The following is a 17,114-nucleotide window of genomic DNA, read 5'->3' on the forward strand; positions in this document are numbered from 1 at the left end:
ATTCTGTCCACCAGCCCCTGCCATCTGGGGTCCCAGCAGCCAGCCCCACTCAGCCTGCTGCTGGCCCAGGGTTATGTCCATCCAGGCCGGCAGTGGGCTGAGCGGGGCCAGTGGCTGGGACCCCAGGCTGGCAGCAGAGTGCCACTGTAAATCAGCTCACATGCCATATGTTGCCAACCCCTGACCTAGCACAAAGGGGCTATATACAATGATATATACAATGTACAATATTAATTGTAAACTGAATTTCCCAAAGCATTCACTGTGACTTATAATAAATAGTCTGATGCACCAGGCAGCCTTCAAATTAAATAGAGACAATGAAAGCTATTTTAAACCTAATCCAAGCATGCAGTAGATGTGGTTAGAGACATAAACCAATTTCTGTATGTTTAGCTCAATTTTCAGGTGCCAGTAGCAAAATCCACTGTTCTCAGAAAGTCTACCAGTCTTCTATATTCTTGTTTTTGTCTCTTGTCTATATTCTTGTCAGCCTTGTATGCATAAGCTCAGCAATGAAAGACTGCTCTATTCCTTTCTTGCTATCTCCTAGCCTCTTGATCCAAATACTGCCAAACAGGCTCAGGATTGCCCTTCATGCTTGAAGCAATCAGACATACAAGCTGCTGTTATCGTAGCTACAACTCTCCAAATGGCATTTATCCTTCCACATTCCAGAGAGTAACCACAAAGCTTCAACAACAACAGAAATCTCTGGTAGGGCTGAGCAAAATAAATAAAAAAAATTCCAAGCCAGGCCATTGGATTCTTCTGAACTAAGAGAATCTATGTATAAATTCAGTGTTGTTTTTGTGGCATAAAGTGATGACATTTGAATTCTGACTTCATCATGTCACAGTGCCAGATGAGAAGAGACCACAATCCAGAGCTTGGATGAAAGGACAGGGCATATTCCTTAAGAAGCAGTTAGCCAAGAAGAACCTTTTCTTCTGGGAACCCAATCTGAGTGTCAGCCAGTTCAGCACACAGTTGGCTTGTTTAATCTGTCTTCAGATCATGGAGTCCACTGGGCTGGCATGCTGATGTAAATGTCATTTACACTTTGCATCATCATGGCAGCTAGAAACCAAGCCTTTTGAGGCCCATCCCACCCCGCTAGCCATCCTAAAACAACTGCAGATTCCTCACCTAGATACATCAATGTTAAGTCAATTTATATTTTGAGGTGAGCAAGAGCCCTTTTGGCTTCTGTCTTCATTTCTTTGAGAACTCTCCTAACAGAATAAGAACACTAAGCACTCCCACCTCAGACCCCAGAAAGAATCAATATGTGGGTTTGTTTAATGCAGAAGCTGGAAAAAAAGAACAAAGCTAAAGTGTGTTTTTTATTTCTACTGAGAGATAAACTAAATGCACTCACTGTGCCTTGGAAAGGAGATTGCCACACCGATGGCTCAGCCCTGCCCGGTTATGCAGCATGCCACCTTTCTCAACAGTTCCTCATTGCATGTACATGCATAAGTGCAGTAATTTGTCAAAGGGCAGAATCAAGCTTGTATTCTAAATCCAAGCTTGTATTCTAAATCCACTCCATGAGTGAAATTGCTGCCCTTTCTCTGATCAATACTTGTTGTGCCTAGGACAAGATGAGTTGGAGAGTATGAAAACAACTAGATCAGTAAGGAGCAAGGGCTGTGAAAATACAGATGATGATATTCTTGCATAGATTTATTTAACTTTCACATTCACTCTCTCTCTACCACATTCAAAGACATCATTTAAGTGCTTTTTGCTTTAAAGGAGAGAAAGAAGAAGAAAAATAACTCATGCCATAAACATGCAGTAGATTTAGTGTTTTATTGCCGAGAAGCTGATTTGTGAGGAGAAAGTCTTCTGAAAGCACAAATCTCTTTAATAGTAGCAAGGGAATATGAAAATGTTGGACAAATTAGATAAATTACATGTTCTCTTTTTCAGTTTTCCCATGGTGCAATGTCCCTTTTTATAAATAATACAGGTGTCTGATTTTCTATTAAACACGGTCTCCCCTGAGTTTCTGCACCTGGAGGGCCTCCAAAATCACAGATCTGGCTGGGCCAGGCAAGAAGTGAGAAGAGCCACTGACACAGCACGTTTCCCATTCCACCAACCCTGAGAATTCCCTTTTGTGGGTTTCCAGCTCCAGAGATGAGAAGAGGCCCCATTTGAATGGTGTCTGAGTACTCCCCCAAACACAGACTGCTGCAAACAGACTGGGTCTGATTTTAGGAATACCCCAAAATTACTGATTAAGACAGTGAGAGCTGTGGGGGCTCAGCTCCTTTAAAAATAAGGCCCAGCCACTGCAGTAACCACAGGCTTCCCTCTGTTAAGAGCTCTATGTAAACAGCTACACCCAGGAAGAAATTTGTATCATCAAAAATTTTGTTGGACATATAAAACCCAGAAATGATTCTACATATTCCTGAATGCCAACTATGGGCATTTTATCTAGTAACTAACTATTTACATGTATATAGGTTCTATTACAGAGCACTCCTATAACAACTTTCTGTGCCTCCTGGATATGCCTACTGAAGGGGGCTCAGGACACAACTAGACTGTGGAATCCCCCAGCAAGAAAGGTCTCTGGGGAGCAGTGGTGAAAGTAAGCCAGTACGGTGTACCGCTAAGAATGTGCAGCAGCGTACCGGTAAGAGAGTGGCCAAAGCATTCAGTACCGGCTTACTTTCACCTCTGCTTGGCTGGATAACAGCTTAAACTCAGCTAATGTTCTGTCCCCGGTTCAACCTGCAAGATTAGGGGCCATTTCTGGCATCCTTGTTTATTTCACAGTTGTTGGTATGACCAAGGGACAGTTTTTTTCTGCCTTGGATCGAATACACAAATAAAATCAGGGACTATTTCCAAGTTCAAGTCTATCCCTCCATCACTGCACCCCCTTTTTTAAAAAAATGGCTGGTATCGGGGGTCAAAACCCACACTCCAGGAGGATGGATGCAATGCCCAAACTGCTAGCAGATCCTCCTTGAAATGTTGCTCTTTAAAAAAATGGAGAACGTGGCGGGAAGATGTGTCATCGGGGCTTATTTTTGGCAAATGAATTTTGCTAAAGCAACGAAAAAATCACAAGGAAAGCAATTAGCCTTATAGACAAAACCACAAAGAGACTGGAGGAGAAAACTGGATAGTTAGGGAAATTATTGTGCCGCCTTTGAAAGGAAAAATAGTTTCCACCCTATTTAATTCAATATATAAACACCTGAAATGTCGTTAGAACATACAGGCGCGATCTCAGATCTCTTTCTGTTTTGTTTCAGTGCCCTGTCTCTCTCTGTAACTTGCAGGGTTGTGGGAGTTTTGTTTGTTTAGGTAGAAAAGATCCTCATTTTTAATGCAATTTTTAAATTCAGACAAAACAAAAAATAATGTTTCCATTTTAGGAACAAAGCAAAACAAACAAACCCAGATTTCTGCCATTTTAAAGTTGCTAGCTAATGTCGGTCTTAATTCTAGATTTTAATCCGGAAGCTGAAATTGACAAAATTTTCTCAAAGTATCTTGTATATTTCATGAAGGCTATTTCTAGTTGTCCTTCATTCACTTCTCTCCTTCACCCTACTAGCCACGCATTGGTGTGCCCCTGTGCCCTTTTATGCTCCTGGGAAATTAGAACAATCCTTGAGATCTGTTCACTTGCTGGGAAATAGGGCAGGTCTGGGGCACTGGAGGGCATAGTGCAGCCCCTTGCCCCTGGCTGGCTGTGGTTTGCCTCGGTTACTCCTTGGTGGACCCAGCCCAGCATCGAGTGCAGCGGCAGCTGCTGGCTCTCTGCAGGCAGCAACCGGCGAGGGCTGGTTGCTGGTGTGGCTTCTGGTCGGGCAGCTGCATTGTGACTTACTGTCCTTGTGCAAGCAGCCACCCATTCCAACAGCCAGGTGCATTCTCCAGCCATAAAGCCCGGGACTCTGGAGTGGGGAGGGTGCCGGCCTGGCATCCCTTTGAGGGGTGGGGGGAATGTTTCCATGGCTAACACCTCGGGAACTTCTGCAAGAGGCAAGGTCTGGCTGTGCGCTAGTGAGTCTGTGGGCACCCAGCTTTCGGGTTGCTGCTTAATGGTGTCCTGCTCCGGGGGGCTGTGGGTGTTACAGTGAAAAGCTATCCTTTTTGAAAAAAGAAAAGGAGTACTTGTGGCACCTTAGAGACTAACCAATTTATTTGAGCATGAGCTTTATTGTATGTATATATATACACACCTGCTCTCTCTCTGTGTGTGTGTGTGTGTGTGTGTGTGCGTGTGGAGATCTGTCAAGCAAGAAGATTTTGTTTTCACAGGAAGATGTTCACGTGGTTGTTCCGAACGTTAGCTTTTGAGTGCTATACTGCCATAATGGTAACCATGCTTGCTTCTTATTGGTCAAGTCTGTCTTGTCAGGCACGCAATTTAGGTGAGAAAAAAAAATGCCACCTAAGAATATACATGTTCAACAGACCCTAATGGTTAAGTTTAAATGTAAAAGTGAGGAAATGGGGATTGTCAGTCAAAAAGAACAGCAACAAATGAAGAAGCTGAAAGTCATCTACAGGGAAAAAACACTGATACTTTTACACCTTTGTCATGTGGTCACCTGCAGCCACCACAAAGAGAGGAGACAAATGAAACTACTGAATTGCCAGGTAAGAAAACTAGGACTCAACCACCTTACCCTGCTGTATGGTTAAAAATGCAATTTGAGGAGTTCAAAAATAAAAGCTACTGGCCTTTTGCTTCGGGCGGTAAACTTGGGTGCACAGTACGTCATGATGTTTCTGATTTGAAGCTGCATTCTGCAAGAAGGGTGAACATCTCTCTAAACTGGGCCTCTTGTGAAATATCCTCGTATGGAAAGAATAAAGAGACAGAGCTGTCCTCCCTTTGCAAAAAAATAAATGAAGATAAGAAATCGGCAGCTCACATGGAAGCTGAAAAAATTCAAGCCATGGCTAAAAAAGAAACTCTTCTTAATCTGAATGCTAAAAGTAAAGAAGAGGCATTTGAAACTACTGCTCGTGTATTTTGTACAGCTTACTACATTGCCAAAACAACATCAACCACCCAGTGACCACGAGAGCCCCATTGACCTACAGCAAATCAATGGAATTGAAACAGGGCGTTTGTTGCATAGTAGAATAGTTTGTGTAGATATAATCAATCATATATTCACTGAAATGAATAAGAGAATGGTCAACAAAATCAACAATAAGTCAAAAATTACAGTACTTGTCGATGAATCAACTACTCTTCCTGGATACTCGACTCTCACTTTTTTGAAAGCTAGTATAGATGGAATTATGAGGCCACTAACATTTCCTCTGGACTTGATTGAGCTGCAAAGCACAACAGCAGCAACCATTAAAGGGGAAATTTTGAAATGCTTGCTGCATTGTGCGTTCACTAAAGAACTATTATTGGAAGCGTTGATCAGCTTTTGTAGTGATGGCACAAATGTGATGTTAGCAGTCAAAGCTGGTGTTGGAAAACTACTACAAACAGACTTTCCTAACGTGATATTATAGCATTGCCTCAACCAGAGACTGGAACTTACTGTGGATGAAGCTAAAGCTCTAAATTTTGGAGGTACAAATGACTTTAAGGCCTTTTTGGATGCATTATATTTCTTGTACAGTCAGTCACCAAAAAACTCTCGTGAACTGAGAGCTCATGCCAAAGAATTACACACTGAATACTTTGCCAATTTTTTTGAAGTACAATTTAAGGTGGGTGGCATCAATGTGAAGAGCAGTCAGTACAGTATGGCAAACATACTCTGCTTTGGTAAAACACTGAGGCTGCCTCACAAGACCGGTCGAGAGTCAGAAGCGAATATCTTAAATTTCAAGGACTATGCTCAAAGCTGTGTTCTGTAAATTTTATCAAAAACCTTTCTTTAATGCTACATGTGCTGACAGAACTGAAGAACTTGTCTGAGATGTTACAAGAACGAGACATGACCATTCCAAAAGCAGACAACCTAATGAAAATACACATCAAGAGAATCAAAAGTCTAAAAACAGACCCAGGAGTTCACTCTGAACAAGCTCAGAAGGCTTAACAATCCATGATGTTCAAAAACAGCAAACTAAACGGCGCTGGAAAAAAACCCAGAATCAACTTGTCTCAATTCATTCAAGTAGTCGTTGACAACACGAGGACAAAACTATTCACCACTGCCTCGAACAAAGCCAATCAAAGTACACACAAAGAAAGGGCTTCTGATTATAAGAACTTAATTAACAATTTGTCGGTTTTTGAATCCTGAAAAATGGCAAGAGAATCCAGAGAATCCCCACTTTGGAGAAAGGGAAATAACAGCACTGGCTGATCAATGGAGAATAAATCAACAGGATACACACTTGGGATTTGTGGAATTCAAGGCTTCTGAAGGAAAACCCTTCTTGGAAAACTTAAAAAAACCCTTGTCCTTGCAGTGGACACCCTTGCTGCAAGCAACGCTCACAGCGAAAGGGGATTCAGTGCAATGAACAACATCATTACAGTGAAACAGATCACATTTATCGCTCGTCATGTAGGAGACTTGCTATTCATTTCATGTGTGGGACCTCCTTATACTCAGTGAAATCCCATGCCATGAATGAAATTGTGGCTTGGAAGGGGCTGACGTGCAGCACATTCATCTCAAGGCATGACATGACAACAGGGAGAGCAGCAAGATCAGCTGTATGCGCCAATGTGGGAGTTTCTAGAAGGTTGCTCCAGTCCCTCCCCGGATGTCCCTTGCCCCGCTCACACTTTCCACAAGCCAGGACTGAGCCGCTGGAGGGTGGCTGGGGCAGGTTCGCTGTGGGTTCCCCTTGAAGCTGCAGCCCCCACCCACCAGCCCCCATCGCTGTGTGTGTTGCTGCCACCCCCGGACCTCTGTCCCCCCCGGATGGCTCCCATGCACGGTTCCCTTCCGCAGCCTGGCAGAGCAGAAGCTGCTGAGCCTGGAAGTTTTCCTGGCAGTGGCTGGGCTTCTCTGCCAGCCAGTTCCCCTCCTCCCTGCCGCAAGCTGGAGAGGAGCCGCTGCTGAGTGCGAGGCGGGGGTGAAGCGCCAAACCTAGCCACCTTCCTTAGCCTGGCCGGAGGAGGAGGGAGCCACCGGGTGGAATATGGAACAAAGTCACCATGCCCTCCTCATCTTCTCTCCAGCTCCTCCACCAAGGGCAGGGTAGGGGGGTGCGGCGCTGGATGACTGGATCGATGGCTCCAACAAAGACACCCTGACCATGGCCGCTGCTGGCCCATTACTTCAAGCTGGAATTGGCGCTGATAGCTGGGATGGGCTGCTGCCCTGGGAGACAGGGCATTTCCTGGGCATCATCCTGAAGCTAGCCCAGCTCTGTCCCACAGCTGCATGGGGCAGTGGAGCTGGTGGCTTTGGCTCGTGGTGACAGAGCCTGCAGGGACTTTTCCTTTGAGTCTTGCACCTGCAGAGCTCAGTGGGGTTGGCTGAGGCTCCCTCCCCCTCCCTCTGCCTGCTGTATTTCCTCTGAGTCTGGTTTACATACATAGATTCTCTCCCCCTCCCTCCATGCTGTCTTCTTTCCATGGGGGCTCCCTTAAACTGGAGGAGAGGAGAGAAGTGTGACAGTGAGTTCAGGCTTTTATTCCACTATTAAAGTTTTATTCTAGAGACAGCATTGGTAGTCGTAGCTTTAATTTCTATATCAAAGTCATGCAAAGAGATCCATGAAGTTAAGTGTGTAGGAATGGAGGTGGGTTGCGATACGACTGTACTGATAAGAAATGTAAGTTACTTTCACTCCTGCCTGGGAGCTACGCTGTTCAGGAGCTACAAGTAGTATGTAAAGGGTGATGGGTCAGAAATTTAGTCGGGCTTCCAGCCCACCTCAGATGGCCCACAGATTGAGGGGTGGAATGCTTGGCTTCTTGTGTAGTCAGTGTGAGCAAATCCTACCCCAGACAGAAGGATTTTGTGAGTAGAAACTCACTGAACCCGTAAACCATATAGAGATCGGGGCGGGGGGCACAATACTGAGTTTATAAACAGAATAAGACAACTTTTTGAATTATATGGAATTGTTTTCAGCTTGACACTGAAATCTACGAGTTGATTGGTTAACATGTCGTATGATCAGTGGAATGACTGATGCACAAATTCCTCATGGAAAAGATAGCACATTTAAATCAGACTCTAGACAAGCAAAAAATATGTTTTTGAATTATCGCCATTTTCAGGAGCGTTGCTGTTGAACTTATAGCATCTGAAAAGGCTTCATGTCACTGTGCCTGAATAGCAGAGCCAAGAAATTGATTTTTTTAGAGCTTTTCTGTCAAAATGAAGGAAGAATATGGAAGAGCATGCATTAGGGTGGCTAAGCTGCCTTGAAAAAGTTTTTGACCTACACTAGCAAACAATTAGCATAGGGATGTTTGGAGAACACATTTAGCCTATTACCACTGGCAGGTGCTGTGAACTGTGAAGTAAAGGAATATGACTCAAGCTGGGGACTCAAGTGAAGGAGGAAACAAAAGGCCATATCCAGTGATTCCTTTAAGTATTTTCCATACTGAAAAAATTAACAATTATAAATAAAAATAAATATTTTGCACTTCTATAAGTGCCTTCCACCAGGAGATCTCAAGGCACTTTACAAACATTAGTTAATCCTCACAATAATCTTTTGAGATGGGTATTCTCAAGGGCCCCAAGTATTCCACAGCACAACGGGACCAAATTCCACATCAGTAGCTCCTAAATTCTGTGGCTGCAAACCCTAAATCCCATGGCAACATTCATTTCTTCTATTGCATGAAATATCCTCCTTTCCTATTACTCCCCTGTCTTCACCTCCAGGAAAACAAACATAGTCACGACTCAGTTGAAAATGCTCCTTGACTTCAGAGCCGTTGATGATTTTAGGGATTCTCTTATGTGGAACTGTATGGAGAGCATGCACTAAAATCCAATTAACTCCTCCTTATGGAGGAAGCTACAGAGCAAGAGGAAACTACAGACAGGTCCCAGAAGGGCAGGGAGACAGAAAATAAAATGTTGGGCACCCGGCTACTGCAAAATGGGAGTTTTGTGGTAAAAATACAAAATCCCATGGTATTTTGAGAAAATTCCATATTACAACACAACAACAGAATTACAGAATACATTAGACCCCAAATGAGATCAATGAGACAGTTCACACCTCTCAGACCTACTGTTTCAGACTGTGTGCACACATAGGCAAATGAGTCTGCATCGGTTTGCACTGGGGGTCACTTTTTAAACTATCTCCACTACCAGAAGGAACTTTTTTTTAAAATGGAAGGTCAGATTATGAAGCACAATTCTTCAGAAAGGGGGGCTGCACAGTAAGCTCCAAGGTCAAAGAGTTGCAGAATACACTGGATCTGAGTAGTATTAGCCCCATTTTTCAAATGAAAAAAAAAAAGAGGGATAGAAGGGCTAAATAACTTAACCCAAAATCACACCTGTGGCAGCAGGAAATATGTGGGAACAGAACTCAGCTCTCTTACTCCTAGTTTTGGATGTTAGCCATAGACCATATTCTGAGCTTTCTTTCATGTTACCAGTTCAGAATGTGTATTAAGCAAAACTGCCATTCTTCTCCTCACTTTTGAAGAGCATAAAATATAAAACAGTCAGTTGGAATCCAGAACGGAAGAAGGTGGTTTTATGGCATTTGGCTTAGCTCTATTAAAATGTACCGGCATTAAGGACTTTGTGTAGTTCAGGTACGCTGAAGTAAATCTATCAGACTGAAGTCTCTCCATCAAAAATAGTGGGTACAGTTACTTTGCAAGAGGCTGAGTGCCAGCAACTCCATGAACTGACCTCTTGCAGTGATCAGAACCCAAAGCATTTTCTCCTCACTAACATAGACGTGATGTGAAAAAAAGCCTCGGAGATGAAACACCCGAGGAGATATATGTGTGAACTTAAAAGGCAGCAGCACAGACATCGCTTAAATGTTTAATGCTGAAAGAGGAGTTGCAGCTAGGGGCAGTATTTGTTTAGGATAATTTGCAGATGAACTATATTTACTTTCCTCCCCTCCTTCCCCAGCCCTTGTTTTAAGAGCATCAAATAGACCCTGGAAGTAAAATATCTATTAATCAATTATACAATCAAAATAAAGAAAAATTCCCACACATCTGAATTACCAGGAGAAGGTAAAAAAAAAAAAAAAAAAAAAAGCTAGTTAGTCTTCCTACCCCCCCTCACACTGAAGACTATATTATACTACTATCAATGCCGACACTCTTTTGACGTACAGAAGAACCTACTTAAAGAACGGCACACTTTGCACCTGGGGAAAAGCAGATTAAAAAAAAAATCCCCTGAGGGCTTCACAACAGCCTGGCTAGTACTGCTATTGGTTATTATCTCAGTCCAAAACCTGCCTCATTTAAAAGTTTCTCATTAATTCTCCGTCACTGACATTTTGTTCACAATTCTGCTCCCTCTTTGGTGTATTAACAGTGCAGTAGCCGACCCATGAGGAACACAGAAATTGTGACTGCGGGGCTGGCTGTGAGTTTAGTAAAGGGAGCTTTGTTCTCTCTCTTCAAGCCAGCCAAGTTTCCCCCACTTTCCCTCCCTCCTTTTCAAAAAGAACTGCTCAGACACCATCCTTCCCCACACAAACCCTCCTTTTCTCCTCCCCTTAACCTCACCCTCACAACCTGGCATAACAACATCCAGAAGTAATTCTCTGGATGGGTGATTTTTAATCACTATCCTGACTGGCAGCACCAGGGATTAAACTATGGTCCATTCGAGCAGTAGCTTTTATACATGTTAGCTCCCTGGCGTGCTGAGCTCTAAAAACTCTTTCTTCTGCTATGTCTGCTCTGTGTCTTGCAAAAACCTACTTGCTGAGGTTTGTGGTACACAGATTTATCTAGGGTTACATAAATGGGATTAACTGCCATAGTGCATTTCAAAAGGCATTATAGAGTCTTCCTCTCAGAATTTAGCAATATGGGTCTGGCTTCATCTTTTTTGGCTCATCTACATTTATTTTCACTACTATTATTTAAGGTTAAATTCTAATGTATACCAAAGAATGGTTTATGGAAACCAAATACGTGTCACACCACTATATCATCCCTGTTATGAATTCAGAAGTAGTCAGATGTGAATCACTGCTGTAATCTAGCACAGCTTCCTGCTTGAGGATACCATAAAAATAATATGCCATCTGCTCTCGTTCTGCTAAGTGAAGATTTCCTTGCTTTGCTGATACCTTCAACAAAGCGCTGCAAAATCACAAGTAAATTACTTTTACCATAATGCATTTCCTCCTCCTGAGTGATTCCTCCACAAACAACACAGAAAGCTTTTCTATTTATAATGCAAACATTGGTACATTCTGTCATCCATGGGAACTAAGGCATGTGATGGTTGTTGGATTGGGTATTTTTTCTACACTGTAAAATCGGAATCAATTTTTGTGGCATATAAAAAGTAAGTTTATTGGATTTTGTAAGAGCCAAGTGTACAGTGTAAATTCTTTTCATGTAGTTCTGCCAATGCTCCTCAGTCTTGAGCTGCAATACCCCTATTATTCCAGTCCTCAGACTCTACTGTGTATAGACCACTAACTGTGCTGAACTGCATAAGGGTGGCTGTTAACAAATGTACATTAGGAGCTAAATTGAGACCATCAATCTTGTTTCAATTGCCACTTCAATCAGATTATAACCCAGGCCTTCAGAGGTGAAAGAAAGACTGGAAACTACACACATAGCATCACTTATCTTCCATGTCTCAGGAGCCAACCATTTTGAAACATTATGAAGAAAGAAAGTTAATATTTTATTTTAACATACGATTGACCCAGGATTTTATGCTACTCTGGGTGCGGCTACACTTCAAGATGGATTAATTCCATCTTGTGGAGACATACTCACACTGGCTCTGATGAAGCTAGTGTGCTAAAAATAGAGTATAACTGGGGTGGTGTGAGTGGTGGAGAGGCTAAGTGCCCCAAGTATGTGCATAGGTTCTCAGACGTGTACGTACTCAGGGCAGCTAGCCCCTCCCATCACTCGCACAGGTGCAGATACACTCTATTTTTAGCATGCTAGCTCAATCAGAGCATATAGTACCCTAATAAAAAAATGGGAAATGTGGTCCATGTGCCACTTATTTTACGGTAAATTATTTGCCATATATAAATGCTACTGTTCAAATATGCATAGACATTGCCAAAATATATAGCTTTATTTTATGTGAATGCTTGTGGTTATGAAGGATGAGAGTTAAAGAAATGGACAGTTCTTTAACTTTCAATGGAAAGTACATTGAATGGGATCCTGCAAGACGCTGAGCACTCATGAATCCCATTCACTTCTTGCTGCAGACAATGGGAGTTTTGTGCTTGACTTCAGTGGGAGGTGGACTGGGCCATTTGTAGAGAAGCGAGATGAGGCTCAAAGTAATCATGCCTTTTTTAACAAATGTGCAGAACAACAAGGATTGACCAGGCTATCTTTATGTGATAAATATTTCCTTTGTTGGGGAAACCATAAAATAATGACAGGTTTCAGAGTAACAGCCGTGTTAGTCTGTATTCGCAAAAAGAAAAGGAGTACTTGTGGCACTCAATGAAGTGAGCTGTAGCTCACGAAAGCTTATGCTCAAATAAATTGGTTAGTCTCTAAGGTGCCACAAGTACTCCTTTTCTTCATAAAATAATGGGAAGTTAGAAGAAAATTTACCATGAGAGAATGATTCTTGAACTGACTAAACTGACTATAGTGAAAAAAATTCGAAGTTGAGTGCCTAAGAGCTAGGCATCCACATCCAGAATCAGGAACCTACATAGCTGGTGTGATTATTAGATGCTCTTTGTAAATGGAGTTACTCAGGATTTGCACTAGTGCAACCGAGAGCAGCATTTGGCTGACAGTGTCCTGGTTGTACAGAAACATTCCTGGATATCAAATGAAATCACGCACTAAAATCTGAGTAGTGCAAATCATAGGTGCAAAGCTTAAAATCCCTAGATGCTGAGCTGGTGCCAATTTGGCAGCAGCACCTGTGGCAAAAGAAAAACTGGGCTTTTCCTCCCCCATGTTGTATTATGAATGGTCACGGAATGCCTACCTTATAAAATCACACACATATTTTCCCATTTTTAGTTTGGAATAGATTAAGTGAAGTCACTGAAATGCATTTTTTCTGACTTCTCTTGATCTAATGTCCCCACTGTAACTTCTCTGATTTTCACTTTTAAAAAAAATATGACATCTGAACTGCCAGTGTGTCTGCCAGTTTATAGTCTGAGTCTAATTAAAACCAACAGGTTATAAAAACCCTTGGAATTTATATGCACTAAAATGTCTAACGCTAAATATTGAACACGTAAAACAGGAGCTTACCCTCAATTACACCAGCATTACAACCAGTGCACATATTAGCACTACTGTTAATTGTTCCTGATAGTCACCCATTCAAATAATTTAATAACGTGATCTAGGATACAGAATGAAGCCACGATGTTACAGAAACTAATAGTATTCTGGGGGGACAGGCGTTTTAACAAACATATTTCTGAGGTAGATCAATTTTTTGTGGTGGCCAGTATTGACAAGCATCCCTGTAACTTCCCCTCTCTTTGTACCAGGAGCCTTGCCTCTCATGCAAGGTGCTTGGGAGGTTGAACTAAGGGTCCAATAACCATAGTAGCCTTCCTTTCTTAGGATTGTTGTTGTTGGCCAAACCCAACATATCTAAGGAATGCTAGGATTGGCTGGCAGGGTACTGCTCATAAGAGGTGGCTTCAGAATGATGCAGGTCTCTTCCTGCTCTGTCCCAGTCTTCTCCAAATGCAGGCTCTGCACCCAAGTATGCAACTCATTATTACCAATACTCACCAATCAAAAAATCATAAGTCAGGGCTCCAAAAATCCCGAGTGGCTTAAAAATCATGAGAAGATTGAAAAAATAGTAAGTCTGGGGATCTTTTTTACACGCCTCTGGGTTTTGAACTTGTAAGGTTCAACTACCATGAGAGCTAGAGACTTATTTAAAAAATATTAAAAAAGCAAAGCTGAGATTCTTACTTAACTATCTGACCTTGGGAGTGAGGACTTTAAGGAAAAAGGAGATGTGATAAAATTGCAAAAGCTGGCAACACTTAAGGGTCCCCAGCCACGGGACTGGGCTGGGCCAAAGCAACTTTTCCCAGTGACCAGGACTGCATGGCCTAAGCTGCTACTGAAATGAGTTTGGAGAGGCACTGACAGCGCAGTGGATCAACCATGGAAGGAGATTAGCTGGGAGAATGAACTCTTCTACATTTCATTGGGATGAAAAACTGAAGCTGAGGACACTCCTCTTTGACACGAACACAGGTATTTTCAGCTTGGACATACTGTAATAGATTGAAATTGGTTGCAGGTGGGTTTTCACCAGCTAAACTCGAAGTTAGCAGCATCTGTGGCAGTTTGCCTTGGCAGAAGGCTTAGATTCCCCATGGGGGGAATGGTGGGTTGGTTTTCCAGTGCCACAGAGGCTAGCTGGGATGAAAGCCCTTTAGGTATCTACTCATCTTCCAGGCCAAAGACAATTGGATCCCTGAGCTCTCGATAGTGAGGTTTGGGATTTCCTCATTCAGTAGCCTGCAAAGGGCTACAGACTTTGGAATTGCATGGGCTATGAACACATTGCATCTAAGTTTGCTGATGAAAGATGCAAGTTTTTGAGCTACACAGAGCTCTCCTTCAGGTCTAGGAAATATACATGTAACCCCTTTGGGGTTTAGAGAGTATGGCCCCTTTAAATCTTTTTCCTAAGGGGGGAGGGGGAGCAGCGAGAGAAAGGAGAGAAACTCCAGAATGGTGGCTCTGGAGCTCCAGAGAGAGAAGGGTTGCAGCCCGCAGGCCCTCACAAAGTGAAGCAGCGGAGAACCTGCCTGAAGCCTGGGAAGGACAGCGTGGCTGATCGGGGACACCCCAGGACAGGAGCCACGAGGAGCACTGTGCCAGAGAGGAATCGCTCGAGAAGGACAGGCCAGAGCTGTATCACTGCTGCCCAGAGCTGCATGGGGCTGTGAGTATTGGGGCTTGTGACTGCACTGGGAATAAGGAAGGAGGCTGCTAGCTAGTTAAGTGGGGAGGTGGTTGCTCTGTGTGGCTTTGCAGAGAACAGCAGAAGAGGGCACTGGAGGAGTTTGTTGAGGAAAGTTTACTGGCACCGAAGACGACCAGGAGCACCCAAGACTCACCACTGGACTGGAACTTTGCTCAGGATTCCTGAACACTGTGTGCAGACGTTTCTCAGTGTCTACCCTTTCAGACTGTGCTACCACTGGACCCGTGGGGCCTTAGTTTGGATGCAACCCTGTTTTACTGCTCCACCTATATTTCCTCTGGTTGTTTTTCTTTTCTCATCCCTCTGTAAATAAAAATCTCCCTTTTGTTATATCCATTGTACTTTTCCTGTGGGTGGGTGTGTTCACTCTGGGGGTTTGAAACAGGTGTCCTTGGGATGGAAGGGACTTTCCCTGCTGCATTCCTGCATATGCGGTCTCTTGTCCAGAGCTGCCTGCAGAGCAGACTCCACCTTGGCTACGAGAGTGCTAAAGTTACATACACAAAGTGTCACAACGAAATACAAGCAGAACAAAATTGTTTAGCCAAAGTAGCTAACGTATATTTCAAGGGACCATTCAGAATGAAGTAGCCCATTAATACCTCTCCAGTCATAGGAGGGAAGGGGGGGAGGGGGGAAGGCTGGGGGACGAGGGTGCTAAGAGAGTTAGAGATTGTTATAAGCCATAAATCCAGTATCTCTGTTGAGTCCATACTTTTTACTATCAAGCAAAGTTATGAATCTGAGCTCCCAGGATCATCTTTAGAAGGTAGAATGTCCATTTTTTGAGGTCCAACTTGAGACATCTCAGAGGCCTGCTTATTGGAGGTCAGGTGTTCAACATTTTCTGAAAAATCAGATCCTCTTAAGGCAGGGGTGGGCAAACTTTTTGGCCTGAGGGCCACATCGGGTTTCCGAAATTGTATGGAGTGCCAGTTTGGGGAGGCTGTGCCTCCCCAAACAGCCAGGCATGGCCCAGCCCCCGCCCCTTATCAGACCCCCCCCCACTTCTCGCCCCCTGGGACTCCTGCCCCATACAACTCCCCCTGTTCTCTGTCTCCTGACACCCCCCTCCCCCCCCGGGACCACTGCCCCATCCACCCTCTCTGTCCCCTGACCGCTCCCAGACTCCCCCACCCCTGACTGCCCCCTGCTGCCCCAACCAACCCCTCCTCTTATTCCTGACTTCCCACCTAGGACCCCTGGCCCATCCAACCACCCCTTCTTCCTGACCACCCCTGGAACTCCTGCACCTGACTGCCCCCCACTGCCTCATCCAACCCCCCTCCTTCCTGACTGCCCCCCGGGGAGCCCTGTTCCCCGCCCTCTGACTGCCCTGATCCCTATCCACACCCCCACCCCCTGACCACCACCCTGAACTCCCCGCCCCTCTATCCAACGCCCCCTGCCCCCTTACCGCGCTGCCTGGTGGCTGGCGGCGCTACAGCCGTGCCGCCCAGAGCACCAGGACAGGCAGCCGCACCGCCCAGCTGGAGCCAGCCACGCCACCGCGCAGCACAGAGCACAGGGTCAGGCCGCGATTCTGCAGCTGCGCTGCCCGGCAAGACCTCGTAGCCCGGCCGCCCAGAGCATTGCACCAGCGCACAATGAGCTGAGGCTGCAGGGGAGAGGGAACAGCAGGGGAGGGGCCGGGGGCTAGCCTCCCGGGCCAGGAGCTGGGCAGGATGGTCCTGCGGGCCGGATGTGGCCCACGGGCCTTAGTTTGCCCACCTCTGTCTTAAGGTGTCCCTGGGTTGGGCACCCAAAATCACTAGTAATGACTCCTGAAAATACAGGCTGTTCAGTCCAAGCGTTATCTTATTTTGTTTAAGTTGCAGCTACTCAGCCAAGAATCTGCTGTTTGTATCCATCCGCACTGGCTCTTACCGTTTGCGAAAGCTCAATAGTCCACAATTTCCTTCCTGAACCTAAGGGGTGTTTTTCTTTCATCTCTAATGTTCTCAGCTGAATAATCCGAGTATGATGTATGTATTTCTTCTAAATGGTAGTCTTAATGCTTTGAAAGCTGATCTT

General features: G+C 44.3%; 1 protein-coding gene across 6 annotated transcripts in view; it reads right to left on the reverse strand.

Moving 5' to 3' along the window:
• MID1 (midline 1) overlaps nucleotides 1–17,114 on the reverse strand; it is a 328,983-nt gene that overhangs the window by 151,239 nt on the left and 160,630 nt on the right. The window lies entirely within an intron of this gene.

Source organism: Caretta caretta, chromosome 1, assembly GCF_965140235.1.
Source record: "Caretta caretta isolate rCarCar2 chromosome 1, rCarCar1.hap1, whole genome shotgun sequence".
Classification (NCBI taxonomy): Eukaryota; Metazoa; Chordata; order Testudines; family Cheloniidae; genus Caretta; species Caretta caretta.